Below are 17044 nucleotides of genomic sequence, written 5' to 3'. Positions count from 1 at the left end.
AAATCAAGGGCTCTGCAGACACCAAGGCCAGTGAAGAAGAAGGGGCAACATGTGCTCCAGAACATGGAGCAGAGATTACCTGGCAGCCTGTGGTCATGCAGATTATTCCTCCGCAGCCACAGTGGAGCAGAGATCCACCTGCAGATCACTGAAGACTCTAAACCAAAGCATGAAGGGTATGAATGTGAGGAATGTCAGACATAACGTGTATGTGATGAACTGACCATAACCTCCATCCTGCTGCACTTCTGTAGGGGAGGGGTAGAGAATTTGGGGGTGAGGGTGAGCCTAGAAAGGAGGGGTGGGAGAAAGGGTTTTAAGATTTAAATTTTATTTCTCATTATCTTACTATGGTTTGATTTGTAAAAAATTAAATTAATTTTTCCCCAAAGCAAGCCTACTTTGCCCATGATAATAACTTGCAAGTGATCTTTCTGTGTCCATACCTCAACCCATGATTTCTTTTATGATTTTTCCTTCCCTTTCCAGCTGAGGAGGGGAGTGATGGAGCAGATTTGGTGGGCACCCACTCCTATCCCACCCAGGATAAACTCACCAGGAGGAAAGTAAGTAGGAAGGATTTAACAGAAGAAGGATACAACCAGGTCCAGAGTCCAACTTCCTGCGCTGCCCATCACCTCACTGAAGGTATTGAGGGGCAGAGCATAACACACTCTGACAAGAGATTTCTATCAATTTGGGACAAACACAGTAAGAAAACATGTTAAGAAACAGAGAAAAATGCCACCTTTTATCATCCAGACTTGGGTAGGTAGGAGAAGAAAAAAAAAAAAAAGCCAGTCTTTTTTCTACAAAAGGACTTCACCTGGAGTAATAAACTATTAAAGATCAAGAAATTTGCTACACTAATTCCTGCATCAAAGAGTGATGAGATTTCAATATAAAGTGGGTTGTAAAGAACTAGAAGTGGAGTTTCTGGTTAGAATCTGTAAGAACTTATAAGTCCTCAGTATTATACATAACTTAAAAACTCTACATAGAAATGTTATGCAGAAGAACATCAATAACTCTTTTAAATTACAGTAACATTTTATTATTTTTTTTCTCTGGAAGAAAAATATAAACCAGAGACTGAATTTCTCCTAATTTTCATAAACCTGCAATAAACAAAGCCTGAAACATTTTTTTTTAATTATTACCAATTTTTAATCACTGTACAATCTTTCTTCCAACATATCCTGAGAATATAGTAAGATTTTTTCAGAGTTTTTGATAGCAACTAGTTATCTTCCATTCTTTAGAACAAGTTAAAAGCAATTCATCTGACTTATTTTCTAATGCACGATGAAGAATTTTTTTTAATAGTATTGTTTTTGTTAAATGTGGATTAAGAAAACCTTGTGCATAGCTGCAAGGATTTAACTCAAAAACAGTTTTAATCAGGAAGCTGCAAGTGGTCCTTTACATTCAGAACCACTAGTAGTAACATTTTGAGAGCCATTGTGAAATCATAAGTTATTTGGTCAAAGGAAACGACTGATAAAAAGAAATGCTTGTCAGGGATGAACAAAATGTCAGGGATAAACAATGGTTTATTGTTGATTCTAATGCTATAAAAGAAAATATGAAGGAAAACAATAACATGAAATTGCAACAGACAGACTTTTGAGTTCTGTATCTTGTCTTCCCCTTCCAAAGGAGGAGAAGAGCCTCAGACCTTAAAGCTACACATAATAATCAAAGCTCAGCCTTGTAATAGCTGGAGTACTAAAGCTATTCTTGTTCATCGTATAGTGCTGCAGTTCATGTTTATTCTATTAGGCTGCTGTTGAATGGTATGCTCCACTGTTCCTCCTCCCGCCAGGTATCCCCTAAAGTTGGTTTCCCCTAAGTTGTATCCACCCCTGAGTAATCCTTCATTGATTCCCCCAGCCTTTTTTCCAGCACCTTCCCTGTCTGTCATTGTAACCCCACCTTTTGTTCTCAAACCATCCCTGTCAATCCTTCCTTGGACCAATCCCAGATGGTACCACCCCTTTGGAATTCCCCTATTCCTCGAGGCCCCATTGGACCATGTGCCCTACCATCTCATCTCACCTGTGTTAATTGGCCTCAAGGAGGTGACTTAATCCCTTCAATCCTCCCCTAAGGATCTCCCATTGGTTAATTGTTTGTATCCACCCATTGATTTTTAACTGTATTTAATTCCGTGCACTCAGACACTTAAGACTTTTTGTTCTTGACTTCTTCAACTGCAGTGAGCTTCTTCCTGTTAGAACTTCAAGACCAGAGAGCCTCCTTCTCCTCTGCCCGACCCCTGACGGGGCTGCGGCACACTTCCCCATAGAGCAAGCTGTGTGCAGGTGCAATCCAGATTTCCGCTGTTCCCCACTCCTGGTGTGGCACTGGAGTTTCTCCAGAGCTAGCCGGAGCTCTGGTGGCTGCCTCACTATGGCAGAGGACACAAGGTAAAACTGTGAGAAGAACGAGAATGAATATGGAATATGTTTGCCGTTTTCCAAAGTGAGGTAATGGCATATTTTAAAGTCTGTTTTAAAGGCATTTCTGTACATTTTTGAGCATAAATTTGAAAAAAAAAATCTTAGAAGTATAGATATCATTACGATGCAATGAGATTTAAGAGAGATTTTCAAGGACACACTTTAATTTCCAGGGTACTTACTTTTTTGTAATGCAGAGATCATGACATCTAAATTTTTGGAACATTTAATCTCTCATAAACTAGCTATCGGTATCTTTCATTAGTCACTAGGATAGAGAAGGCAGTTCATGCAATTTATCTTTGATGAAAAGTAAGGAGTGGATTTCTGTTTTTCACTTCTAAAAGAGTGAAAATTGGAACAACACAGTTATATTAGCTGCCTTAAAAAACACAGAGGCAAGGATGAGATAAGAGACATTTTTAATAAAATCTACATACCAGGTTTTTGTTTCACATTCTGACTTACACATGTTTATAACATTGATTGTAAAAAGAGGAGAAAGTGATGTTCTAAAAACACTTTTTAAGAACACTGAAAGATTTTTATAAAGCATTTAATAAGAATTGATTTTCAAAGTTAAAATATCCGTTTAACAATAACAGAGGGTTAAAATGTGTTTTGACATTCATAATCTTTTGAATCCCACAAAAAGCTGTGCATGCGCACATAAAGACCTGACCATTTTATAGCTACTTCTGCTCAACACCTGTTAAAACATACCTGTTTATTTCCATATGATCATTTGTATTATCATGGCTTTCATTTAGTGTAATGTGCCATTTCATAAGATATATTACATGAAACAATATTAGCATACATTCAATTTTCACTACTTACTTACTTACTTAAATTTTTCCCAAATTAATTTTTCCCCAATTATTCCCCAAATTATGTTAATATGTATTAGTTTTCTGATTATGCACACTGCTAAAACAGCAACATCAGAGAGAATGGGTTTTTTTGCTAGGACCTGAGTATTTGTGAGTTCTCTCATAGAGGAAAGTTCTCACTGCAGATTAATATTTTTCCATATATTGCTTGCCAGGTCTTCTTTACAGTATATAATATGATTTTTCCCTAATAAGATTTTAGGATTTTATCTTAAGTAGAGAGATTCTATTTATAGAGCTATCATTTCAGAGCAGAGTTACACAGGTCTGTGACTATATTTGAAATACAGCCTTGAAGGGTTTTCTTTCTTCCTGCTTTCTCTCTAATGATTTTGCTTCTTATACTGATAGTGGTTCCTTGAGTCATGACCTTCACTACCCTATACTTTCAATATTATGTACGCCTAATACCAAGAAAAAGAGCCTTTAGTGGATCAAAAGCTTTTTGAAAACCTGCTATTTCTTTTCTTGCTAGTACAGACCATTGGTAACTGCACAGAACAGTAAATGCTATGCTACCCTCAAACTAGAGTGAAAGCAGACTCAAACACAAACACCTTTCAGAGATTATCATCACCTACTTTGTATCAGACATCAAATCATGACCCAGCTTCTACCATGTGAAACCATTAAACAGCTCGTGGGATTTTCCGTAACAGTAGGACCTTTAACCACAGTGTCCTGGACAATTTCCAGCAAAAGTAATTACACTGTGCCAGTAAAATCCCCTGCATTTTATTTGGACACTCTATTTCTTTCTCTTCTAGTAAAATGTTATGTGTGGTTTGCTTTGTATTGTAAACAGGTGCTGAGTTTTATCTAAAGTGTCTTCACTTCAAGGATGTGTGAAATGATCTCTATAAGATGCAGTAACGGCTTTGCATGTGAATTTTTCAATGCAGTTTGGTAGCCTCTACATTAGACATTATATGATGTACCTTTGTAATTATTTTATTTTTATATTTATGCAGAGGAGTGCTAAAGAAATGTGTCTTTACAGTAAGTAGAATGTATTAAACTGTTCTTCAGCAATCATTTTACTGATTTTGAATTGCATTGGGCTTATAATTTTCTTTCTCTGCATAACTTCTCAGTATCTCAGCAGTATTCCTGTTTTGCAGTGTAATAATGATACTGCCTGAATAATTTTACCTAGAGAAAGTAAGAATGCTTACATGGTAGAGTAACTGGTATCTTACAGAGAAGCTCGCTTTTTCATTTCAGAGACTGGCATTCAGCTTTCTGCTTATTTTGAACTAGAGTAAGGGCTTAATCTCCTCTCACTGTATCTCTTAAGCTGCTCAGTTTGCTCAGTTATTTAAGTTCTGGGTATTAGTTGCTCAATTCTGAGTTTAAATCTTCCCTCCTGCAAAAAGCCTTGAGGGGGTAAAATTCCAAGGTATGCTATTTTGGGATATTTTAGGATTTGGTTTTTTTTCATTTTTCTGTAACCAGCTTTATTGTCAATACTAGAATTATTTACCTATGATAAATATTTTTAGATGCTTTATGACTGTTTTGCAGTGTTAACAAAAAAATTTCAAACTGTTCTCAGCTTGTATAGAGCAAGAAATTAACAGCTCAAAATTTGTTACCAATTAGCTACTGATCACACAGTGCTTTGAATATATAAAATATTTTTGAAATTATAGGCATTTTTGCATAGGATACAGTTCACTGCAGAGATAACAAATGCTTTTACTATGTGACCTGTGGTCACAATCCTCTGTAACAGCTTTATATTATTGTGCAAGAACAAGAAAGTTTGTATGATTTACAGAACTACTTCCTGAATGCATTTCACTGTATCAAGTCTTTTAATAATGTAATTCCATTCACTTTGAAAAAGGTAAGTCTAGAATACCAATTACAAAGAAATTAATCTATAAGTTTTACAGTCCCAGAGAATTTTGGTAGGAGGTAGATGGTAAGGTGTAGATAGTTTAAATTTTTTTTTTTGCTACTTTCAGGCATAAGTGACAATAGGAATTTCAGAAATTGATTAAAAATAAAGATTTCAGTGAAATTCTGACGAAAAACAGTTCTAGTTTGTGAACTGGCTGCATAGGTGGGCTAAGAAACAAGATTCATCCCTGCTTCCACCTCTTGCTGCTCTCAGGTGCTTTCCTTTTTAGTTGGCATCATTCAAACCTGGACTCAGTTTCCAGATTGATTACTCTGGCTGTTTAGTGAGCTGAAACATATGGATTCTTACCCACTGTATGCCTACAAAGGACACTGCTGGGTCCTAATTCCAGCTGCTTGATACATTCCAGGACTTTCTAAGTTAAACTAGGATAAATTCTTCTGCAGTATTCTGATATGCTCAGTTGTTTCTGAGAAATACACTATTTCTGCCACTTTTCCTCCTCAGGGAGGATGCTCCTCACACTCTTAGCCTGCTCTAGTGTGGGGTCCATCCCATGGGAGATCAGTACACTTCAGGGTCCCAATTCCTGACAGAAACCAGCTTCATCATGGGTTCCTCTCTCCACAGGAATATGAGTTCTGTATCTTGTCTTGACAGGAACCTGCTCCAGCTTTTTCTGGGCTCCACCATGGACCTCCATGTGCTGCAGGGGCTCAGCTGCCTCACCATGGTCTTAGCCATGGACTGTAGAAGAGGGTCTGTCCCAGTGTGCGGAACACCTCCTTACGCTTCTTCTCTGGCCTTTAGGTCTGCAGTTGTTTCTCACTCCTGAGAGTCTGAGTTGCATTCTCCTCTCTTGACTGCAACTGCTTCTGCATAGTAAAATTTTCCTGCTTTTTTAACAATTTTATTCCAGAAGTGCTGCCAGCATCGCTGATGGGCAAGCTGATGGGCAGCAGTTGGTCTGTTCTAGAGCCACTTGGCTCTGTTGAACAAGAGGGAAGCTTGTAGCACTTCTCCCAGAAGCTCCTGTTGTGTTCTCCTGCTGGCCCCTCCCTCCCTTCACACCATACACCAAATAAACCTCTGCCACCCCGTTTCAATACAAGTTTGAACCTCCTGATCCTCTGGCAGGGTTGGAGGGAGGTGGGTGGGGAGGGGTGGTCTTAAGCAGTGAAGTAGCTCTGGGACCATTTCTATGTCTTACAAATGAAGCAGAAGTTTGCACTTTTTGATGTAAAAGGACCTCGGCATGATTCAAATTTCTCATTCACCCTACTTTGAATTTGAAGTTCTGTGACTTCATTTTGGAGTATTTAGTGGAAGAGAAGTTTGAAGGTTTGAAGCAACCTCTAAGTCCTTTTTAATTTTATCTTAATTAAAACTAATTTTTAACCAAGGTCATCAGGAAACATTTTCACAGAAATGTGTTGTGGTTTACTGGTTAACTGATACATAGCCTCTATAATTTTGCCTTTTTATCCTCTGAAGCATATGCAAGAAATACATTTGCTTCTTCTATTTAATAGTGTGATGTAATTGTTCCTGAGCATATTTGTGTAGTACTCTTGGATGCATTCCTTGTGCATGCAATGTCCTGCAGGATGAATGCCTGCAGCAAATACCATGTCCTTTGCTTTGTGTGCCCTGTTTGATATGATCCTGTAGTTTACCCCACTTCTTTTATTTCATACTCAAGAAAGTGTGATGCTGGAAAATGGCTTTTTGATTTCAGTGTTTGACTTCTGAGGTACATTTCTTTACACATTTTAGTAAAACTACTACTAAGGTTATGACTACAGCTGTGATTACTACCAAACAGAGCTGATTTAGTAAAATGCCAAGTATGACTAAATAATTTAGTGTCACCTTATGTTGCATTCTTGAAAAATTGTATAGAATTCGGGGTAATCTTCATTTGTTACTTATTTTCATTCTGCAGGATCTTAATTCATCTATACTGTTCAAGAAGTCAACATCAGAAAAACAGACTTTTCTGTGTGCACAAGCAATTATACTTCAAAATATGAATATAGAAAATTATTTTCCATCAGCTGCAGGAGTGAATTAAAAGTCACATTTGCCAAAATTCAATAAATTTCTTACATGAATGTGAGTTTTAAATCTGTAGAGCTGTCAGTCAAGATAATATAAAAACATAGACTTAATTTATGTAGTCATAGTGCATGAAGAATAAATAACTTGGGGAATTATTTGTCAATCGAGGAAAAATATGTCAAGCATAAATAATGAATGCAGATTTTTTTATTTCTTCCATACAACATAAACCAAGTGTTCCCATTAAGTCTATTGTTTGATGTAATCTCCTGTTTTAAAAGGATATTTCTCATTTCTCCATCAAGGTGGAATTAAAGACTTTCCAGCAAGTGAAATGCAATAAAAGGGTTCATGCCACTTCTGATGGACTTTTTCAATGTCAAGAAGAAAATATTTCTATCATTTTGTTGCTGAGTATGGTTATGCTGCCTAACTTCTTCCACTTAGAGGAACTCCTTTATGGAGATATAAAATATATAATTTGCTTAGAAGGTTTTCTAAGTGTAGCCCAGACACAAAAATCAAAATGGAACAAAAGAGATTCCAGCATGGTTATGGATCCAAGAGCCAGTGTATGAGGTTAGAGAAGCATAGCTCACAAATTTCAGCAAGCTTATGCCAAGCTACACCAGCTGCAATGTTGAAAACCTAGGAATTCTCCCAGTGAAATTTGAAAGCATTCCAAGTAAGCAAAAATAGCAGAGTAGAGTATAAACAGTTATCTAAACAAAACTATAGATTTAACTAGCACTTGTTTGAAAGAACAAAGAAGCATTCAAATATAACTGCACTATGTTGTGTATATTTTATGCTGTGTTTATTACTGTTAATGTGCTCAAAGTGACTCTATATTTTGAATGTCTTATACTTTGATCTTAAAATGTTTTCACTGCATATTCAAATCATATAATTTCCTTAAGTGATTTTTCTTTTTCTTTGTTCTTTTTTTATCCTATTTTAAAATGTGTTTTATGCATCTAATAAAAAGTAATTTTGAAATTATGAGTAGATAATTTCTCCTGATGAGAAATAAAATTTTTCACCATTTAAAATCTGCTTTAAAATAATTGTAGGCGTTTAGCAGTGGGAGAAAAAATTATCATTCTTTTATTTCCATCTGTACTTCAGTTTAATTAATAAGAATTAAGTTAATTTAGTTCAAACACTTAGGAAAATGTGAGATAATATTTAATATTTTAATACTCACTTTTTCTAGGTTATTTGTTTAATTCATTTAAATTCTCTATTTTTATTCTGTTATTCACAGCATGGATGGTAATATGAGAGGAGATGCATTCTAGGATAAATCTTAAAATAGAGTGGTTAATGTAAATAACTTGCTCAGCATACCTTAAAGTGAACTATGAGTATTAACATGTATGGCGTGCTGTTGAATTGCATACAAACTGAGAAATCAATTAATATATTTCTAAGCAAAAAGCTGAATATTGGTCTGGCTTTTCAAATCATTAAACTCGGATAACCCTCTTTGCAGGAAGAAAATGATGGAGTGACAGAAGTTTGGGAAGCTCCTTCAGGGGATTTCTGTATCAATGGCACCCGTACAGTAATGAATCATTATGACAGCATTATAAACAATGACATGCTGAAACTTTGTCTGATTCACTGAAGCATTTGTTACAAATTTGAAAATTTCATAACCATGGGATACAAGCATAAGAAAATCTATTCGTATAGTGCTGTACAAAGAAAAAGGTCTGCTTAGCAAAGCCATTGATGGTATGTGGCAAACCAAAGGGAAAAGTTCCTGTGGGAACAAAAATGTTAATTTTACCTCATAGAGACCCTAGGCCATTCTCCAAACCTTACCAAATACAAAAGGAATTTTACAATAAATAGCATTTGTGGTGACAATAAATATCAGAGTATGGTAAATAGTCAGATTTTAAGACGTTTCATATGGCATGACTATAGGAAAACTATAATTACATACTTAATAAAATACTTCTTTCCTGAATCCCAGAAATATTGTAGACAACATTCTAAAAAGCACCCAATTATTTTTATTACCATTATTTATATCCAGTGACATGGTATTTTTCTTTGAGACTGAGTACCTGGATTTTTTACTAAAGAGCTCAAAGTATATATTAACTGAAAAATATTCTATTGGAAGTGATAGTACCTTACAAACTCAAATTTCTTAACTAAAACTGTGTGGAGGAATAGTTCTTAGTTTCATATTACACATATTTTATTCCACTGAAGGAGATGAGAAATACATTTTTTAGTAGTTATATAATCATGTTCAGTTAAACATACAGAATTTAGCAGCATACTTGAGTTATTTGGTGAAGATTTGGATGACTGTAACCAAAAGCTTTGATTGTTAGAAGTTATTACTATAAAAATTAATGAAAAAAAAAACTTCTGAAAATACTGTTAGCAGGGCCAAGTTATTCTCTTGCATGGGCTATTTATAATGCCAACAAAAACCTACAGTGGGATTGATTTTGCTATGTGGGCTAGCTGCTTGTGTCACCCTTGCTTCTGAAATCTGTTCAGTGTCTGAAATGCTCTTTTCAGTTAATTTTGGAGTATTTTGCAACCACATTTACTTCTCCAAATTGGAATCCTCTGATGAAATTTGGCATGTGGTAGAATAGGAAGATTTATGGTAGTATAACTCACCAGAAACTCTTATATGAACATGAAGAAGTCTTATGTAAACATAAATTATGTCAAAGTAGCTGCAATTCCAGCTTAAGTAATGATGCAGTCTCAGACTGTCCAAGCTGCATAGCATTTAGGATGCAATATTAGAAACTTTGCACAATCAACCAATGTATCTCTTTGGTCAGGAAAAAAAAATCCAAACAAAAAACAAATGACCAACCCAAACTTGTTTTGCTTCTCAGGGAGACTGACTGGCACAATTCTCCAGAGACAGGAAACAACAAGCTAGAACATTCTGGTTGTTATTTTTTGCTAAATCTCACTGAAATTATAGCAAACAGCTAAAAGTTGTTGTCATTACTGATATTCTCTCTGCCCCACAGCCATGTGGCTCTGTCACACAGTAGGGTAGTAACAAGATAATGAGGATAAAGCTTTTCAGAAATCCATGCCAGCATGTCCTAAAATGGAGACCAGACACTGTAATTGATACTGCTCTGTGTCCTACTGCACATCAATTCTTTCTATTTGTTTTCCAGTACTGTCTTAGAAAAGTGGATATGATTAGCTCAGTATTTTCAGTGTTACAAAACACATAAAGTAGACCTGGAAAGGAACTTGAGGTATTATGTAATTGAATTCTGTGTCCTAAGACAGAATCATCTGCAGACAAGGTATTCCTAACTTATTTAATTTATCTGTCTTAAAGAAAATGTCAATTATATGATTCTAAAAGCTCCTCGGACTGTGTATTACAAAGCCTAATTACCCTTAACAACAGATAAAACCTTATCTTTTTTTTTTACATCTAACTTAAGTATCCCTCCTTGCAAATTAATCCCATTACTTTTGGCCCATGGAATAAAAAACAATTACTTGTCTTCCTTCTTCCAATAGCTTTTTATTTATGTGAAAGCTGTTACCTTGTTTCAAGGTCTTTAAATTTTCCTGAACACAGAAGTAAAATAAGAAAATAGAGCTTTGGGGGACATTAAAAAACCAAATTGTTGAGCAAGTGGTGAAGATATTTTGGAGTAAGAAGTAAATTTTCTATGCATTCACTGTGCTTAGCTAAATAGTTATTGGTATGAAGGGTCAGTACATCAAAAACCATGTATACTCATAGAGATGTTGAGGGAGATTCAGTATTTTACTGAGTTATTGAACATATTATAGAGAATTAATCCTCTGTGAAAATCTTCTATCAGATTAAGGTAATTTGTGATGATGAAAGGTTGATTTTATCATAGTTCCATTATTAGTTGATTTTATATAGGGAAGACTAAGAAACCTAATGAAGAGACAGCTAATTTTTCTAATGAAGAAGGATTTTGTTCTGTTGCTCAAAAGAGAATAATTCTTAGAACACAAATAAAAGGTTTGAGTTTTCCAGTATTAAAATACATTGCCAGAAACATTCTGTTTTTAAAAGCCTTTAAATCTGAGGAAAAAAATCTGTTTACAACAAACATTTTTAAATACTTAAAACCTTTTTAAAAACATAAATTAAAAAAAATGGAAAAGCTTCACTTGTTGACTAGCTCTTCAAGAAAGAATTTTTTCAAAATTTTTTTTAATCTCAGCTTTGAAATCATGTATATCCAAGTTCACTTTTTCTTTCTATATCTCCCTGAACTGATGCAGAAACAAAATATTCAAAAAAAGCTTTCAAAAGTCAATTCAGAAAAGCTGAGGGAATAACACAGATCTGAACAATTAAGCAAACCAAACAAATCTAGAATAGAAGAGTCATAAGGACTCTCCCTTTCTTTTTATGCAAATGTAATGAAAAATAACGAGCACAACGTAGTTAAAATTAGCAATGATATTACTAAGTTGTCTTTTAATCACCTGACAGAATGTAGTTTGATTTGATTATCTTTTCTATTCTTAAAATTACAAATGTCAGGGACTGTGACACTCGCCAGGTCATTATTATGAAATGGAAAACTGTTTTTTAGTACCCTGAAGCCATGTTTTTACTTTGTGTCATATTCACTGTATTTTAATGTATTTTTTCCTTTTATTTTTCTAAATAATCATAATGACTGTAAAATCTTTTTTTCTCACTGATGCCTTCAAGACTTTTCCTGCAGAGTTGATCTAAAATCAATCGAACTAAGGACTCATTCCTTTAGAAATTCTTTTTTTTTTTTGATTCCTCACAACTGAGTTTAGTAGATCATTACAAGAAAAAAAAATTGAGAGAAAAAATAAATGAGAAAAACTCTTTCATCTGATTGAGTAGTAGAAAATTTAGTTCAAAGACAATAAAAGATCAGCATGATTTGAAGATTCTTGGGCTTACTGTTGTGTGCAGTAGAAGGCATGACTGAACTTCATTACAGGTGGTGATTTTTGAATTGTTCTTTTCTATTTTGTTTATCTTTTTGTCTTTTTGTTTAGTGGAACTTCAACGCTTACTGACATCATTGACTAGCTATGAATGTAGAAACAGTGTTTCTGAGCTAAAAATGATGGATCTTTTAAGCAGCTGAACTTCTGCTAAGGACACACAAGTTTCTCTGCTGAAATCACATCTGAGTTTGACCTGAGGACTTTTCATCCATTAAAAAAACGCTTTCATTTGATCTTCAGGTTGTTACAACTCCCCATACTAACAAAGAAGAGCTATGTGTGAGGTACGTGCTAAGACATGAAACTGCAATTCAAAGGAATTCTGAGTATGAATCCCGTGGCACTGTGGCAGCACTTAAAAGCCTTCTTTTCTAGAAAAGGCAGGATTTGTGACTTTCTTTAAACCAAGATCTGAAGCAAAACATGTTGGCTTCTCTCAAGAGGCTTCATTCTCCTACAGCTGGAGGAATTGATGGTTATAAATAGTCAGTGAGGACAGGAAGTGTGGTCAGAGCACACTCATCAGGGAAATACAACCGTATTTGTATTCCTGTTGATAGGAATTGCATTGTATTCCTATTGATACTGAGTACGAAGTGAAAAAATAATCCATGGGAAGCATTTATTTATTCTGCTGTTTCCAGAATTCATGCATAAATCAGTGAGCATGGCAGATCAATATAGGATAGAAATCATTAAAGGTGTGATTGTAATCAGACAGGGAACGGTGAAAACCCTGTGTGGTACTTCATACTGGCTTGCCTTCAAAGGCATCCCTGTCAAGTTTCCTTCTATTTGATGAATCTAGCTGTTGAGGCTGTATTTCTTGCAATTTCAGCTTTCTTAGTTTTCATTCATAATCTGTACACGTCTGGCAGCTGAGTGAAAGATGTGTTAGGCATGTACTAACTTCCTCTTCCTCATATGTCTTGCTCTGGAGCACAGTCCTTTAAAAAAAAAAAGTGTCTTATCCCTCCAATTGTTATCAATTACGCAAAGTCTTTGTTTTGTCATTTACTACAGGGAATATTTAGTCTACTCTTCAAACACAACATAATTATTGAACCAGAACAGTGGAAGGCAAACAAATGCAGGACTAGCAAATATAAAGAAAAAATGTATTTTTGCCTTTACACAGCCATTTTTATAGCTTTTGAGTAATTTCAACTTCTGGTCACCCCACAGGCTTACCAGAACGAGGGCCAAAACTATATGGGCTATGAAGTTTGGAAAGGTTAAGAGTCAGGCATACTGTGTGTTTTTTGTTTAGTCTATTTCCAGTGTAATTCAGTCTGATCCTCTGGTGGGGTCCTCGAGAGCAAGGGAGGCAAAAGGAGCACAAGTTATGCACGCAGCTGTTTTTCACAGACGGCTGTGAAACTTTGTCATGGCATTTGCCTGGATGGGAAATATCCATGATACGTGTTGGACAGCCGCATGCAAATGTAAGAACTGTTATTCCTTCTGGAGCTATGTGGGATGTCCCATACAGCCGGCTGTGGGGGCTCTGCGAGGGGAGGCTGGGGCTGCCCCAGCCAGACACAGCCGGTTCCAGCCAGATCCAACCACCCACCACAGGGCAGGGCTGAGCCCATGGCCCAGGGCAGCCAGTTCCCACCGGACACAGCCGGTTCCAGCCAGATCCAACCACCCACCACAGGGCAGGGCTGAGCCCATGGCCCAGGGCAGCCGGTTCCAGCCAGATCCAACCACCCACCACAGGGCAGGGCTGAGTCCATGGCCCAGGGCAGCCGGTTCCAGCCAGATCCAACCACCCACCACAGGGCAGGGCTGAGCCCATGGCCCAGAGCAGCCAGCTCCCGCCGGACACAGCCGGTTCCAGCCAGATCCAACCACCAATGTAGGGCATGGCCGAGCCCACAGCCAGGGCGGGAGCACTACAGGGACTGTGTGTGTAAGAAGGCACAGGAAGATCGTGGGGTGTGGGGAGTAAAAAGGAATGAGAAGCAACACAGGGAACAGCAAGATGAGGAAAGAAGGAAAAGGAAGAATGAGTCAGTGGTGGAGAGCTCTGGAGCAGCAGAAGAGAGAAAGAAGGACAGACATGCAGGGGGAAACTTCTGTCTCCTGAGCACAACACACCTAGTGCCACTAATTGCTCAACAGTGAGACTGAGTGTTACTAGAAGTCACATAAGACAAGAAAAGGTACCTGGGGTGATGAGGAGTGTTATAGATAGATATATATATTATAATATTGGGTTTTTGCAAATACTAAAATGGATTCTATATGTGTGGTGTTAATGTAACTTTGTTATAAAGTTTTTATTTCTGTTTTTAATTAAGTTAGACATAGTAGTGAAATATCTGATACAATTATGCTTGCGTTAAAATGCCTGCTTGGATGGTATAACACTCAATGAACATATAATGATGACACCAGCTACAGTAATGTCAACTGTCAGCACTCACCATCTGAAGACAGTGTGGGCCAGGGCCCAAAACTGGAGGTGATGATAAGAATGGACTAAAACCACAGCCAAGAAATATGCATGCTCTAAATAGGTGGACCCAAGGAGGAGCTAAACAGTTCTAGAAATAGGTAAATTAATTTGGGGAAAAGTTTAATATGCACAATTGTTAATGAAGATGTGAAAGGTTGATGCAACAGAAATGGTACATAAAGGGTGTTTCCAAAACAGCAGGTGTGCTTTTGGCTGGCTGCCAAGATGCACATACCTGTATATCTTTGCTCTATGGTCTTTGTCTCCTGTTGTACTTTATTAAACTGCCTAAATTTATACAGGAGCATGAACCTTCTTTTTCACATGGAGCATGGGAAAAGGGGAGAAAAGGTGCTTTCCTCAGCTGTGAATGTTTGGGGTATTTTCTTTTTCTTTGATTTCAAATACATCAATCAATAATTAAATGCTTGTATTAATTAACAATAAATGAAGCTAATTCCCCAAAGCTGAATTTGTTCCGTCCATAAGAGTAACTGACACTTGTCTTTTGTCTCTATTCTGGCTCTTTGCCTCAAACCAGATGGTTTCTTGTTCTTGTTCTCCTGTTTTCTCCCCAGCCTCACAGAACAGAGGAGTGAAAAGCAACTGGGTGGGAGTTTGGCTGCTAGAAAAGGCTTACGCACCACAAGCACAAATCATGTATCTGTGCATAGTGCCAATAAGAAGCAAGAAAATAGAGTAATTTGTGTGTAAATATTGATATATCTTCATATGTATTTATTTATACTGTATATGGTTAAGGAAAAATCAGAATGTCAATCTCAGTCTGTGTTTCTTAAATCCATAGGACAGTTTTACAAATACTGCTATTAACAGGAACAATTTATTTATGCTTTATTTGAACCAATGGAGGAAAGCAGTAACAAGTATTTTATCTAAGAAGTAAGATTAATGGCAGTTTTTTAGGGTTTTTTTTTTTTACAGGTAGTGTAAATGAGCTGGTCAAGGTTCATGGTATTAAAGACTTCATAAGAAATACCACCTTGCTTGTGTGATGATATCTTCACAGCAAATATTACTTCAGTTTGGATAATTCAAATATTTGCTTCTTTCTTGCTAGAAAGATATCTTTTATTCCTAGGCCAATACTTATAACTATGAACATATTCAGAAAAGTTACCTCTTCTTCAATATAAATGGAATTTATGTTGATTGTGGATGTACTTGAGTTCAGAGTTTGTCACAGTATAACCTGTAAGCATACTTGCTAATAAAGCAAAATACAAATTTTGAAGCAATTGTAAAAGCAAAGGAAACCTAAACATTTTCTCATATTTATTGTCATAGGGACTTACATATCATGGAAAAAAATATTTTGCAGAACACTGAAATCTTTTTTGACTACACATTGTTTAAATTCTGGAATATAATTAGGTATTTCTTAATTCTTTCTAACTTAAAAAAACCCCAAAACAACAAAACCCAGAAAAAAAATCTTTTTCTAGATAAAACTGCTGTGTTTGCAGGAAGAAAGAAGTCTTCCAAAACACTATTTTTGGGAATTACTTGTTGAATTTAAGTTTTCAATTGCAGAAATACGCCTGGATACATTTTATCCTTTAAGGTCGTAGAAAGCAAGATTAGATGACACTTCTCAGAAATCATTTGACAATTTGAATATGCTGCCTTAGCAAAAGATTATTCAAAGCTTTTGTTTGGATATGTAAAACACCACATTATGAATAATTTTAATCTGACCTGTTTCATGCATGGTTTTGGTAAGTCAGTGCAAAATATAAAAGACACATTTGAAACACTTAGCAGTCTTTGTATGGTAGTTTCCAGAATCTTCCAACCTACTAAATTCATAAAATTAGTACTGCAATTCCAAGTTACTGAATGGAAGAATCCATCCCCGTTCAGTTCATACTTAACAAAATCCAGAAATGTCACATTTCATGCACGCCCTTAATACAAAATTCAAAATTTCACCTAGAATGAGAACTGTCTTTTCCTTAAGGGAAAAACATTAGGTTCCACAAAGAAAATTAAAGCTTTAGGAAAAGTTTTGTGTCAGTTAAAAATTACCCTGCAGTTAGTCTCTAACTATGAACATCAGTGTCCTAATTTTTAAAAATAATTTTAAAAAAAATATTTTTAGCAGTCATGCTGTCTAATGTAAAGGTAGCATATAGTCTAATAAAAAGGTATCACAGTGATAATGATAGTATAAAGTCAACTTCACATCAATTCTTTCTAAAAAATATTAATTTTTATGTTTGAAGATTTTACACATTTGAATCATTGATTCAATTTGGCTTTAATTTTTTTCTTACTTAGT

This window comes from Melozone crissalis, unplaced genomic scaffold (genome assembly GCF_028551555.1).
Source record: "Melozone crissalis strain CALT ecotype California unplaced genomic scaffold, PUWL_Pcris_2 ptg000027l_1, whole genome shotgun sequence".
Lineage (NCBI taxonomy): Eukaryota > Metazoa > Chordata > Aves > Passeriformes > Passerellidae > Melozone > Melozone crissalis.
The sequence above is the reverse complement of the archived record's forward strand: the minus strand, read 5'-3'. Positions refer to the sequence as shown.